This window comes from Notolabrus celidotus, chromosome 20 (genome assembly GCF_009762535.1).
Source record: "Notolabrus celidotus isolate fNotCel1 chromosome 20, fNotCel1.pri, whole genome shotgun sequence".
NCBI lineage: Eukaryota > Metazoa > Chordata > Actinopteri > Labriformes > Labridae > Notolabrus > Notolabrus celidotus.
The window spans coordinates 12,756,907-12,771,590 of NC_048291.1; the positions used below are offsets into that span (position 1 = coordinate 12,756,907).

General features: G+C 44.6%; 1 protein-coding gene across 2 annotated transcripts in view; it reads left to right on the forward strand.

Moving 5' to 3' along the window:
* Positions 1-607: 607 nt before the first annotated feature.
* Positions 608-14,684, forward strand: part of glis2b (GLIS family zinc finger 2b) — a 32,508-nt gene continuing 18,431 nt past the window's right edge. Inside the window, exon 1 of one of the 2 annotated variants that reach the window (XM_034710885.1) lies at positions 608-1,573. The gene's annotated coding sequence lies outside the window, so the exon portion shown is untranslated. The remainder of the gene's footprint in view (positions 1,574-14,684) is intronic. The other variant, XM_034710883.1, reaches the window with a different exon arrangement.

Here is a 14,684-nt window from a genome sequence, read left to right on the forward strand (position 1 = left end):
AAGACCAGGGCCTGACCTGACCTGAAAAAATGACAGCATGGGTAAATAAAGAAAAAAAGAAGTTGAAGTGAAAAAGAATAGAGGAGCCCTTACTTCGTTGTCTACTTTTTGCCTGCATCATGCAGAAATGTCTAACTGACTGGCAAGTCCAAACATTTGCAATTAAAAAAAGCAAAAAGTATTTCATGGCAACTGAGACAGCCAACATTTTTATATTTCTTTTCTTTGCACTGTGCCAGAACAAAACAATGAGAATTTCACAGGGAAAATTTCTTCTGACTTTATGATTTATTTTGTCTTAAACAATGACGTCTTCTGTCTTCTCGTCTTTCCAGAGACTGGTGGTTGTAAGTTTTGATCATAATGATTTATACTGTGGGGAATGTAGGCCTATGTTTTTCATTATTTTTGCAAAATCATGGGCTTTGGGGGAGTCAGAATTCAATGTAGGACTGTTTTCATTGATTTGTATGACAGGTGGGTTTCTGGCAGCATGAAAACAGAGATACACAAAACTACAGAGAAGCAAACAATAACTAAAATAGTTTTCCTTAGAGGCTTGTTGACGGAGGGAACCAACGACAGGGAGAGATGGCCATGAGGACAGAGAGAGGGGGATAGAGAGGGGAGAGTTTGGAGAGAAGCCGGGGACTGCCCATGGTGGAGGGGCGGAGCAGTAAGCATGCGCTGAGCTGGCAGACTCCGAGCTGGTCCTGACGGGCTGGCTGGGCTCCGGGCGGCTGTCTGTGCGCTTCAGACGGTGGTGGGGAGACTACCCTCAACACTCGGCGTGTCCTCGAGTGCGCAGAACAAGAAAAAAGCAGCAGGAGAGTCACGGGGAAAGCTGAAAAAAAATAGAAAAGAAAGCAAAAAGCCCCACCTCGGTATCTGGAAAAGCACCGAAGAGAAAGGAGACGAACCTCCCCTTCTATCCCACACCCCGTCGCCAACCCGCCCTATCTACCCGACCCACCAGTTCGTGCCATCCCTCTGGTTCGGACCGCCCTCCCACCCCGCCAGGAGAACCACGACCACCCATAGGAAACCCCCACTTGACGAGCGTTGCCATTACGCGATGCGCTTTGAATTGGAAGAAATTACATTTGCCTTTTTGATGCACTACACAGCCAGTGGTCTTCGTTTTTCCTCAGCGGGAACACTTCAGGCTACGGATCTGGGTGTTTACACTTTTTGACGGGTTTCCCGTAGCATGATAACATGCAGAATCCATCATCCTACGGAAACAGACAAGGCTGTCATTCCTTAGATTAGTCTCTATTTAAACAACCAGCTGTCACATACGCTGCGTTTGAGCTCATGTTTGATTTTCCATGCTTAGAATTATTCCTGACAATGGTCTGGGAACAGACCGCCTCTCTAGACACCTAGACATATTTTTTTAAGACGCTCAGTGTTTTGTTTTTATCAAAGAAAAAGAGACAAATCGACGAGGAGTCATTTGACACCGACGCCGCTTGAGCCATATAGGACTTTGCGTGCGAAGTTTGCACCGGGAAGAGGGGGGCCAAGTCGGAGATATCTCCGCCATATCCACGGCATTTTCGCCTTTAAGGTAAGAAAGCATCATCATCTTTCATGTCAGTCCTTTAGGTTGTGTCTGCTGTCATGTGTCCACGTTGGCCAGAGTGCGCGGCTTGAATGTGAAAAATCGCACGAGTTCAAACAGGGTAGTGACCTATTTTTCAGAGTCTCTCTCCAGCGGTGCGTCCAGTCCAGACCCTGCAGCCTGGACTCCCCACACTGTCACTCTCAAGGCCGGGCAGTGGCGGACGTGCCTTCACCGGCGTTTGTGCCATTTACGCAGACAGCCATTTAAGGTTACCCATTTCCATACTGGAGCGACAGTTTCCGCGTGTCTGCATCCTCGCCCTCCTCAACCCCGTGAGACATATTTGGAGCAGAATCACAAATCCTGCTCTATTCAGGGACGTTTGTCACAGCGCAGCCAGCGGTTGTGCAAGATGCAGGTCCGCGTTGAGCTGTCTGATATTCTGCCACAACATCTGATAAAGAGTTCAACGTACAGGCTGCTGTGTCACTTGATAAACAAGTATTGGTAAACAAAGAGATGGCTAATATGTGACCATGTGAGGTAAACACCCATCAAAAACATGCTTATCACGCTTGACATGATCCCACATGCAGGCCAAATATGTAATTATGTGTACATTTAATGCAACTATCAGCGCTGCATGTCCACAGCCAACCATGAAATATGTATGCTTAATAACTCTCCTCAGCATGGTTCATTTACTGAGGAACTGTTGGAACCAGTGACATCTTTGTCTTGCCATTTCATAATACATTTTGTTTTGACCGGCTCTAAGGGAGTTGGGGCCAAGTATGTAGCGCAGGGGGCAAGGATGAGCACAGGCACAGAGGCCTGGATAAAGAGCTATTTTCCTCCAATTAAGCAATTCCACTGTCCCTAAGCCTAATTGTGCGCACACTGGGACTCAGTTTGGGAAGGACCTTCTCCCCATTGGCTGCCTCCCATGGGCCCATTGTTCCAGAAGATGCCAGGGGAAAGAGCAGAGCCCTGCCAAGGCAGACCTAACAAGCCCCTGTGCTGGAGTGGAATAAGGCCTGATCATTAAAAAGCATTAGGCCGCAATGCACATCGAGGCACACTCAGGGGGCTGCAGTTGTATTTCGGGTCAGAGTAAGATGTCTGTACATTTCAGAGGTGACTGTGAGTGGTACAGTTTGAACAATATGACATTTGGGTGCATGAGAGTGTCATGCTGTCACACAGATATCATAGGAGACTGGAGGAGGTCTGGCCATGCTCCCACTGGACCTCTCTCAAAGTATGTGGAGAAGGGGGGCAGTGAGAGAGGCTGCACCGGCTTTGAGCGGAGGGAGGACTTTGACTCTCTTTCCTTCCTCCCTCTTCCAGGCCCCCGCTATTTAATCCATAACCCCTCTCTGAACTGTGAGCACAGGTGCTCCCCACATCCACCGCCTGCATTGTTTATTCAATCAGCTGATGATCAGTTCAGCTTGAGGTCAACCATAAAATCTATCTGACAGAAAGACAGGGGCCAGACAGAGAGGCATCCATCACCATCCGCGCACTTGTTATTATGTAGAGATTGTCTTACACAGCACTCAGTCGCTGCAAAGAAAAGGCTCTCAGCTCCACCATAAAGCCAGATGTCTGCTGGGGTCCAGCTGTGCAGCCCTGTGGTGGCATTCCACACTCACAGGATGTGTTTTGTGTACGCAGCCTTTTTTAGCTGTACATTTTCTCATCCTGACTACATGCTTGGCCAGATGTGGACTTGAAGACAGCTGCAGGGAGCAACAGCTTGTGCACAGTTTTGACACCAACTTGCTTCACCTGCTGCAACTAGTTCCCAAGAAGTGGGTAAAGCATAAAAGCTTCCCATGCTGATCACTGAAATCACATCACAGGCATTCTTGTCACCTCATCTCCTTAAATTTCCCTGTGACTTGAGATTTTGCACCACATGACCACAACTGTGTGACATCATGCCCATGAAGTCCCAAACTGAAGGAAAAGCAGCTGCTTTAATGGTGGAAAAGGTGGACCCTAATGGCTTATTCCTGCGTCAGAGAGCAACCACTAGGCATGTGGTTGAGGGATGGCGGGAACCCACAGTGCACTTGTACTTAATGCCTTAAACCAGGATAATAAAAGTGTACCACATTTGATTCAAAGAGGGAAGAGGTCACTTGATTCTTGCTTTGTGTGCATGATGCAACAAAGAAGTTCTGAAATCCAGGATCACAGGAGTACGTTTCTTTTTTTTGGCTGCTGCAGGGTTGCTAAAATATGCCTGCCACTCAAGGAAAAAACTTGGAGGAGTAGGGCCGCTTTCAGTAAGTGGGTGGGATATAAGTGGCACAATCTACCCTTGGAGAGCCAGTTTGAGAGTCTGAATTGATATCACAGTGGGGTTTCATCGCTGCTGGGGATTACAGTCAAGCTGAAAGGCAACTGAGCAGCAGGGGACAGAGGATAATAGTGGTCAGTGAATGAGGCAGCATGCAGGGAAGACAAGGCACCTGATACACACTTAAATTTATCTCCATGGGGATAAGAGCCACTTTATTATAGGTTCCTATGACAGATATGATACTCCCTCTCTGGTTACACTATCAAGGGGGAACCCTGAAGCAGTTAATCACATTTTAAATCAAACAGTGGTGGGCTTATCCATTAAGGCTGCTTACCAATGAAATGTGGTCTGCTTAAGGGGGGGCTGTGTACACAAGTACACATCCCAGCTCATGACCTTAGATTGACCTTTAAAATACCAGAGGAGAAGTATGATGTAGCAAAACAGAAAAACCCATGTGTTGTTGCAGTCTTGCCCATAGTTGGCTAGATTTACTTAATCCCAAATACACCACTGTTTCTCAAATTCTGGAGCGATGTCAATGATTTGCCTTTGAACCAATCTCTTCTACAATCAGTATTCGGGGTTCAATATCCACCTGCTTTTGCAAACTACTTCAAGATAGTTTTTGGCAAATTCTTTGTTATTTTGCAGATCTTTTGTGAGGTGCACAGGTGGAAATTGTGAGGGGTACATGTTGACACACATTGTTATGAATTGTTAGAATCTAACTAAGAACAGCACTGATATAATGGCCCAACTTGTAAAAGACTCCCTCCACTCATATCATTACATTCCGGCTGTGTACTTTTTATTTCATGAAGAATATTATCACTAATCATTGCCATGTGTGCAGCAGTGGAAGTGACACATTCATACTCTGGAGTGCTACAGTGTGATGTGTCCATGCTGAGTGACAGCCAGGCTCTTGGATCTGTATGTTAAGAATAGATGAAGCGGTTACAGATTTTGACTCACCCCAGTTTGCTAACTGAAGGGGACCGGTGCATACCGCCCTGCTCCCTGGCTGGCTGGGCTCAGGGGCCGTGCATTTTTCTCCAGTTAAACTGTAACCACTAATCACCTCCGGGCCTCACTGTTTCCTCCTGAAGCAGACCATTCCTGAGTCCCTAGTGTAGGTTAAAATGCCCCCTACGAGAATATATATGGTCTATCCTTGTTTAAATCACCTGTGTGGGACTCCCTAAATGAGCACAGGACTCAAGCTCTTCCTGCAAGTATCTGCCTTGGTGAAGTTTAGGGGTCAGTTCCTCTGCTGCAAGTCTGCAGGCCTGCATTTCCAAAATAAACACAGACAACTCAGTGCCTCACTCCAACTATACCCCACCCTACCTCTTCTCATTCTTTTTAATGCTGTTTGCTCTTTCTGCTAACTATTTCTATCGTGAGAGAATTTCAGCTTGCAGAGCCCTGCAGACAATACGCAGACCGTGTCTGGGGCAGGGCACACTTGATGAGGAAAAGTTAAAGAAAGAACACAGGAGTAAAGCCAAGACTTGAAAGAATAACAGCAATGTAAAGAGGCTGTCACAGAAGGAGCGGAGGGAATAAAGGAAAGACTGTTTGGGTTCATATCTGCCAACATACTCCAATATTTCACTTATAAATAATTCAAAACTTGGATCCAGTTGGAGCTTTTACATGTCTAGGGTCTCATTTCAAGGAGCTGTGAGTTGTACAGTAATATGCTCACAGCAATTCAGTTTAAGTAAAGACACAGCTGGTTTGTATTATTATTTACTTGCTTGGCCAACACCCTGAATTCCCCAGTCTACACTCAATAGAACTACAACAGCTCAGTACTGACGTATGTGTGTGTGTTTGCTCGTTTGAAGAGAAAAGAAAGGGAGGAGTTGGATAAGAGGGGTTGAGGATGAGGGAAAACATGCTGGGGAGGAATAGACAGGGGAGAGGGATCGATGGTGTGTTGTTTTTTATTTAAAGAAGGAGTTAAAGGAGAGACGGGTGAGGCATTTCTGAAACTCACATAAGGCTCTCATGTCTGGGCCTGGGCCTGGCTCCCTGTCTGGGCATATCCAGTCCTGTCAGCTAGCTTCCAGACTTTGCCCCCTTCAACCCCCCTTCCCCTCCTCCTCTCCATCCTTGACTCTCTGGGACTACATCTCCTCTTCTGCTTCTGTTCCCCTTCATCCCTCCCTCATTGCGTCTTTCGTCTCCCACTTTCCATGAGCCCCCAGCCTCATATGTGACGCTTACATTATATAAGACCTTCTCCGTCTTATCCATGCAGTAAAACAGGGAGAGAGTGGGGGGAAAGTTTGGCTGCTTAAGTGTTTACCTTTTCTGTGATGTTGTAGAAACTTTGCCAGCACTAATTCACCACATGTGTAGTGTGGTTGTTTTTTTCTTACGTGTAAGCCTTATGTATATGGATATGTCATAAGTCTGAGATTACATGTGGTGAACTAAGACTTATTCTGACCGTGTCTTCTTCTATCATGCTGCTACACTTTATTTGGTTGTGAGAAGGCATACTGATTGACTTAACCTTGAATAATGAGCATTCGCTATCTTCAAACCTGTCTTTAACTGATGCTTCTGGGTGTCCTTGCTCGTTGTTTCCCAGCTCTGAATGACTGTCAGTCACCATGAGAGTGATGACTATTTCTTAATTGATTTTAAATGTCAGTATTGATTCAGGACAGAAGAGTTTGTAGGAGCAGGAATACTGCCCCGACCTTCTGTATTAATTGAGATCCTCTGTTCGACTCATTCTTTCCAAGCTGCAGATAGATATTGTACATTTGCATTTGTCCAAAGCACATTTATTAGCCCTTGCTTTGCAGTGAGTTTTGCCAAATGAAAAAGAGGAACCAGCTCCAGATCTTTCTGAAGCTTCATTCCGACAGATCGCGCACACTGGACGTGCCAGCAAATTTAAATCAAGAGTTGAGTGCTTCTCCATTTTACAGCATTATGCTCAACTCTGTCTGTCGCCATCTCAGTCGCCCTCCATCTGTCCCTTTGCATCTGTCTCTCTGCTCTCTTTTTTTCTGCGTCTCTCTCTTGGATGGAGCCGCAAAAAGATAAAAGCTGTAGGGTGGAGCCTGTCACTTAGTTGAGCTAGAACACAGGAACACAGAGAGAAAAGGAGAGGGAGGGAGATAAAGAGAGAAAAGACTGTCATATTGACCTTGTCTTATTGCCAGCCATAGTGGGAGGGGGGGGGGGGGGGGGGGGGGGGGGGGGGCACAGGGTGGAGGGTTACTCAGAGAAAACAGGCGCTCCATGCGAGAATGGAGAACACAGGGCTGCCGTTAAGTTGGCACAGCCTCACAAGGAAAAGACAACACAAGCTTTGTGTGTCCGTATATGTGAGATCACTGTGGAGGGAGGCAGAAGGGCCCACATGGAGGTATATAGGAGACAGTATGGGGGGCACGCCCAAATTTAAGGAAGCAGGAGCTGGCTCTGCTTCATGCACACAAACACACATCACGTCACTTTGTCTGCTAATTGCTCGCTGCTGTTTTGTATTTCTCCTTCTTCCTGTTTTCTTCCCCTTTGGTTTTGGAAGCTAAGCCCCTGCCCTGTTCCTTCTCTCAGTACATAAACATTCTTATACACACATACAGCTAACAAACACACACTAATGGAGACCCTCCCTGTCCAGAGCACATCTGGCTCTGTGTGGGCCACCTCTTTACTTGGCTGTGTCCTGTGCTGCATGGCTGGTGCACAGGTGTCACCCAGACCTCACCAGGGACAGGGAGGGGCTATTCAGGAATTCTGGGGTGAAGAATAAGAAAAGCTAGGACATGATCGACAATGGATAAAGAGAGCACCCACCAACCTGCCCCACCTCATGCTTTGCCCACAGCCTCCCGGAGGCTGTGTTGCATAAAGCTGTTGTTGGGATCATATTACCTTGGCTATTGAATAAGGAGACTTGCTTCCCAGAGAGTTCACTATGTGCCGCTGGCTTATTGAGTTGCAGGCAAATGAAAGAGGCTGGGGTCAGTATGCAAAGACGAAAGGGGTTTGTTTCTCAGGCGTGTTGTGCCATAATATTCCCGTCCAGGAAATGACTGTGAGACAGGCACACCCCTCCCAAAGCTGGAGCGGTACCACAGCACTCTGAACTGGTCTGAACTCCACAACACAGCCAGCATGCTGTGCACTGCTGGTGTATGTGTATGGCTGTATATAGGAGGCTGTACAGTCTGAATGTATATGTATGAATTTATTATGTTACTCCTACCTTCTTTCAACTATCCTTGAAGTTGTCATTGGGAGCGTGGACCACATTGGCTTAGAAACTGAACACAGCCTGGGTTTGCTGCTTATCGTACCACAGTTTCCATACCCATGTCACCCCTATTAATCTGCCTTTTACTGCATGTGGGAGAGGGTGGAGAAAAAGAAAAAGAGATTTCTGGACATCCTCCCATTCCCTCCTACCCAGTGGCTCAGAACCGGAGCTGGGCTTTTGCCAGTGAGGCAATACAACATACATCCCCTGTTGGGTTTAACCGCAGCTGCTCTGCATGCTCAGTTTTGTGTTTAGAAGGATCATGAAGCTAAGTCGCATACTTCTATCCATTCAAAAATTCCGAGCTGCACACCTGTATGCCTCATTTGGAGCTTAAGTCATTTTAAGGGCTTAAAGCTGCCCAGAGTTTTGGGGAGTGGCCACCAGCAACTTTTTGTTTGTGTGTGTGCTGGGACAAGCTGGTATTTTAAAGATTTAGGCAGGTGCCACTGCCTTTGCATTCCTAACCTGACCTTGTGGTCATTTCTGCTGCCTTTAGGGGAGGTCTGCTTCTACAGAGCCAGCAAGCAAGGGTGTGTCTCATGTGAGTGTGTTTGCTTTAAAATCACGCCTTTAAATCTTTCGTGTCTTGAGTGCATTCTGTCTGATAAGATCACACTTTGCATGGATGCAAAACAGCTTAGCTTACCACTGCATACCTATGGTACAGTATGCTTACAGTCCTGACATGTGAAAGAAGATGGAGAACCAGATTTTTTTTTCTTTTTTAATTTGGTGGAAAAGCATCTACCAGTGGAGAAAATGTTAAAACACCAGACCATGTAACCCCCATACTTGAATTTTATAGCGGCAGTCAAGCATTAAGAATAATGCTAATGCTGGTGTGAGTCAGCTGGAATGACAGCATTGAGTGTGGGTGTAGCAAAGCACCATCACTTCCGAAACAGAGGCCTCATCCAGCAGCCCTATCAAAACGGACACAGCTGGTTAGTGGGCTGATGGGAGGACGTTGAGCTGGGATGTTGTGTGTTTGATCCTCCATAAACAGATTCATTCACAAGTTCCATCAGATTAATACGAACACATCTCACCACAAAGAAATGCTTACCCCAAGTTCAGTTTTGATTGTTACCAAACTGTAAAACAGAGCTGTTCACTTTTATCACAGCACTTTTCCTCTATCACCCACCACCACCACAAGCTCCAATAGCCTCAGACTGTTTTTCTTCCCTCTCTCACTGGCTTCATTCCTTCTTTTCTTTCTTCCCCCCACCTCTTTTCTTTCCTCTCCTGTTGCTTTCCTACTGAGCGTGGTGTGGTGACGCCCCTGCTTGGCTGGTGAGCCGACTCCAGACCCTGTGATTGCGCGCAGGAGTCGGAGGATTGCATCACTGCCTGTGGGGAGAGGCCACAGGAATGGACTGAAGAGAGGGGGAGAGAGAAAAGCACAGAGAAGAGAGAGAGAAGGAGGCATAAGAAGGGTTGATGAAGAAGATGAAGAGGAAAGAGTGATGAAAGAGGATGGAGGTTGAGCCTGAGGAAGTGAGGAGGAAGTAGACAGGGGATAGAAAGAAAGATGGCGGAGGAGGGATGAGGATCGGAGGAGGTGTTCGGTGGACTGAAGGAGGTAGAGAGACCCAGCAGAGTTAGTGGGAGGTCAAAGTAGAAAGGGTGGGGATGTCGATCAAATCTCTGGAGTGCAAAGACAAACACATACTTTTACTCCTCTCTTCTCCTCTCTTTTCACGGATGGAGGTATGCCTCCTGCTGTGTTCATTGGTTCCTGCCTCCTTTTGCTCTGCTATGAAACTGTTATGTTGTGAAATGCCCCACTCTATTGTAAGATTACTCACCACTCTTCAAAGCCTACAGTACTGTTGTGTGAAGTGCCTCAAGCATTAGTGTTGGGTCGCTTTACAGCTTCAACACTCTGAGTCATTGACCCTGGAAGAGATTATCTGTTCACCCCGATTGCTGACCTGATACCACAGTATAGATTAAAACTGTTCTTGTTGATTAAAAACGTATGTATCCCGTCTGATTTTGAATTAGACTAAGTGGGAGAAAAAATATCCAGTGACTCAAAACACATGGTCCTGCACGTGTGCCTTTATTCTTGTCCTGTTCATGTCATATAGCAGCTTCTAGGGAGTTTAACAAATTGACTGTGGCTCTGGAGAAATTTCCTAGCTGCATGCCAACATGCATCTGCTGTCTCCCTTCTATACCTGCTGCTTAACTTTTCATGTGTTCTGTCAAACTTCAAATGATTTCAGAGCAGATTTTTAAATGATTTGTGTGCCCTGTATCATAGTCAAATGAATAACAGGATTAAAAAAGAAAGCCCATGTGATTTGCACAACTGTGTACCTGGGGTAAGATTTTTATGACATTTGAAAGATTAAGTCAAATTTGCATTCCCAAAAGGCAAGCATTATTTTATAGATCTGACAATGCAGGCTTCCCTTGAAATCCAAACGTCATTCTCCGTCAATCCCCCACCCGACCAAGCAAAAGTCGAGTCAGGTCACTGTGCCGTGCAATAATCCTGGGTTTAGCAGCCAGTAATGCTCTCTGACACAATGTGAAATCTCAGTCAGATGGCTGTTTATAGATCATTTTGTAGCCTAATCTCACTATATGCCAGACTAAGTGAAATTGCTGTTCTGTTGTCTGGTGTGTCCGGAGTGTTTTTTTCTCATATTAAAATATTACATCACTCACTCCATTTCCCATTCACTGATGGATTAAGCCTGATCTTCTTCTTTATTTATTGATTGATTTTTTTTTTTGCTTAAGTCTATGACGGTCTACAGTCTACAGGTGTTGTAGTTTTAAGATGTATATTTTATGCAAGTATGCATTAAGGGCTTCAATGCAAGACCATTATAAATTCCAGAAATGTCGACAATCTTCTCATATTCTGCTGTTTAAATGTACAGTGTGTAGAAATGAGAATACTTAGTGATATCAAGACTAATCCGCTCCCTTACTCACCCCTTCCGTCAATGAAATTCCAGAAAAGATGCTGACCTTCGATAACAAGGAGGTCCTGTGAGGAACTGTAGGTTTGTGTTGATTTTTATGAGCCCCTGAAGACAAAGTGGTGCATTTAACACTTTGCTGATCTTGACCTGTACATGCAGGGTGCTTCATCTGGCACCTTTCCCCCAGCAGCTTCTCGGGCATTAAAATGATCAACAGAGAAATAATCAGTCTTCTTTCTGATTGTCTCATTGTTTTTTCAAGTCATGTAGAAACAGCAGAATTAATTTTAGTCTGCTTGATAACCAGCCAAAAATTCCTCAGAATAATTTTCTATCAGTTGATTGGTAATGATTAATTTCTCTGTTAGAGCTCTGGTTGCATGGAATCACACAGCTTATTTTCAGATACCTAAAAGTCCTTCTCTGATGGCCACAACTTATTTCTTTTTTGTCTTTAAATTCAGATTTTGAAAAATCACATTCCAGAATGGATATACGGTCAAAACTCCCCCTGACTAAAACTGTTCAGCCCAACGTTCTGTAATTCAAAACAAAGGAACACAAAGTGGTTCAACAGCTGATGCTTGACAACAACATTAGAGAGATCAATGTTAGCGCGTGCCCTTCTTTTCTCATGTAAGAGTTCTCTTTGACAACAAACCACAAGTGGGCCCCGCCCTCCTCGTTCTGTGCCTCCTTCCCCCCCTCCCTCCCTCCTGGCACCATCCCTCCCTGCCTGCCTGCCCTCTGCCTGGAATTCTTCAGTGTCTGAACGCTCTGGCTGGAGGCCATCGGTAGCTCGTTGAGAAGCTTCCTATTGCACTCTCTCCCGCCTTCAATCTGTCTATCCTTCTACTTTTTCCTTCCTGATCTCACTCCTTTCTTTCCATCTTATCAGATTTTTCCCAACCTCCCTTACTCTTCCATTTGATCTTTAAATTTGCATTTAAATTACTGGCGATATAGTCTTGTTCCCTTTTCAGATCCTAGTAGAACAAGAGGAAGTCCTGTGCTACGTTGAAGCATTTGAAAGCACGTGTCCATCTGCGTCTGTATTGCAGCCTTCTTCACTCCAGCGCTCCAGCAACTGGCTTCTTCCTCAGTAGCCCATCCCAAACGGCTTCATGCATGCTGCTATTACATAACTTTGTGTACAATCCTGCGTAGCTTTTTGCATCAGAGGGAAAGAAAATATATGTATATTGTCAGTAAAAGAAAACCCTGAAAAAATATTTTTCTGACATTCATTTGTTTGAATAATTGGTGTGAACTAGGTAAATCATTTGGTAATTAATAAACCAGGGAGGGCTGCAGGAGAAAGTGAGAGAGGAAAAATAAACTGAAAGAGTTCAAATATTGGTGAATGTAACAGAAAAACAAAAGCAATGGGTAAAGGGCTAAAGAGAATGAGGGAATGTAAGGCCCAGAGCAGGAGGAGGAGGAGAAGGAGGAGGAGTGGAAACTGAGGTTTCCTGTCTGAGGAGGTGGCTGGCTGAGGAGGACAGAGGCAGACTGGGAAAAAAAATATCTCAGCTGTGTGTGTTTGTCTGTTCCATCAGGGGTGAGGGGTGGAGGGTGTACTGTGGCTCTGGTGCGTATGTGTCAGCGGAGGTGGGTTCACTCCTGGCTATTACCTCAAGAAACGTTAGCTGTGACAGAAGAGGGAACGAAGAAGAAATGACCATGTTTGGGCCTGTTTTCTCACGTCTCCAAATCAGTAACAAATATAGTAAAATTGCTAATTACCTGTCCCAACTTAGTTTTATTGTCTATGTCATGATCTGTGAAAATGTGCAAAACCTACTGAGCCATCCTTCTCTGACTAATCTTATCTGACTTTGATACGAGTCTATATAAACCTGGCGATTAAGATAAACTGCAAATCTTTTTAGTTTAAAATTTGCAAGTGCTTTGATCACTTAAATCAGATTATTCAGACAGTGATGTGTAGGTATATCCTAACACACCGAATTGCTAATTCCTCTGAGTTGTTTATCAGCCCTGGTTACAGAAGTATTACCCAACTGTAAGGGTTCAGAGGTCACACCACTCCCACCCCTCGGAGAGTCACCTTTGACCCTGTCCTGCCCACCTGGTGCATGGAAAAACCAGCAGGTCTAGACATGACCTGTGCTGCAGCTGCAGGTCTTTACACATCACTGCTTCGGCATGAAGCCTGATGGAAACCTGTTCACCAAACAGAGCTGTGGTTGCTGAAGTGTTGGACTGCAGCAATAAGATAGCAGGACAAAAAAAATGAATACATTTCCACATCTGAGGTTGAGATGAGCTAATGAGGGAAGAGGCATTAAGGTCAAAGAGAAAATTAAGCACTTAGCAACCCATACTGATATTCATCCTTGATTGTTATTGAAACCTTTTCCTACTGCAGCCTGACTGATAATAGATTTCTGTCTCACATATTGATATTTGAGTACATCTTGAAAGTATTTTCATTGATACTCATATTTTAACATAAAACTAGAGCTTACAATTATTTTTGTAAAGGACACTTGAATTTTGATGTTAAAGAATAATAACCAACCTTAAACAAGAATGCATATTGAAAGATGTTAAATCAACTTATCCATGTTCTTTTGGGGATAAGCTGTGTAATGGAGAACATTTCGCCATATAAAATGACAGAATATTTGTCATTTCCTTGCTATGTAACGTTGACATTTTCCATTGTCTGAGTGATAATTGGTCCCACTCAATTTAAAGCCACAGTGGGTAACATTATTGCCTAAGTTTTTCCCCTTTCAGAACAATAACAAAATATGTAGTTTAATAATGTCATGGAGTAGCACCACATCATGACAGCTGTTTTCATTGTGAGGCAGGTGATACCCTCGCTGTACACCATAGGTTCATGTACACAACTCATTGCATCATGATTGTAATTGTACACATATATGGCTGTGCAATATGTATCTTACTGGAGGATACCTCGAGGGGGCAGGCGAGAGAGCTCTGGCCATATGCAACAACCAGATTTGTTGGACGTAAACGAGAGACATGGCAGAACTTGTAGAGGTCAATGTTAATTCTGGGTTGCAGTGGCCTGGAGCTGGCTAAGGCAGGTTTCGTCATGGACATCTTAAATTAAACTTATCTATACTAGCTAATTTGACAGACACGTTTTTCACTGTGCAGGGGCAATGACACATGTTAAAGATGTGGATAATTGTGAATTTGTTGGATCAGCTTGTCTTTAAAACTTTCTACCATTATTCTCCCTGCTGCTGATATGTTGACAGTCAAATACCCTGTGCCTCTACACTGTCCTTGTACACAACAAGGAAAACATCCATCTGACAAGACGCAGGCAAAAATAAAACCACTTGTGAGCTGTTTCATAAAAAAATGAGTCATTTTGGGTCATGTTGCTGGGTTTCAATCAAATCAAATTCTTCTAATCAAATAGCAGCAGGTAATGTTAGTTAATTTTAACTGATAAGTATTATAACTGTATTATTAATTGGGATTTTTATCATCACATCTGCAGCAAATAGCCACTCTTGCAAGTATATTTTATTGCAGTGTCATTTTAAG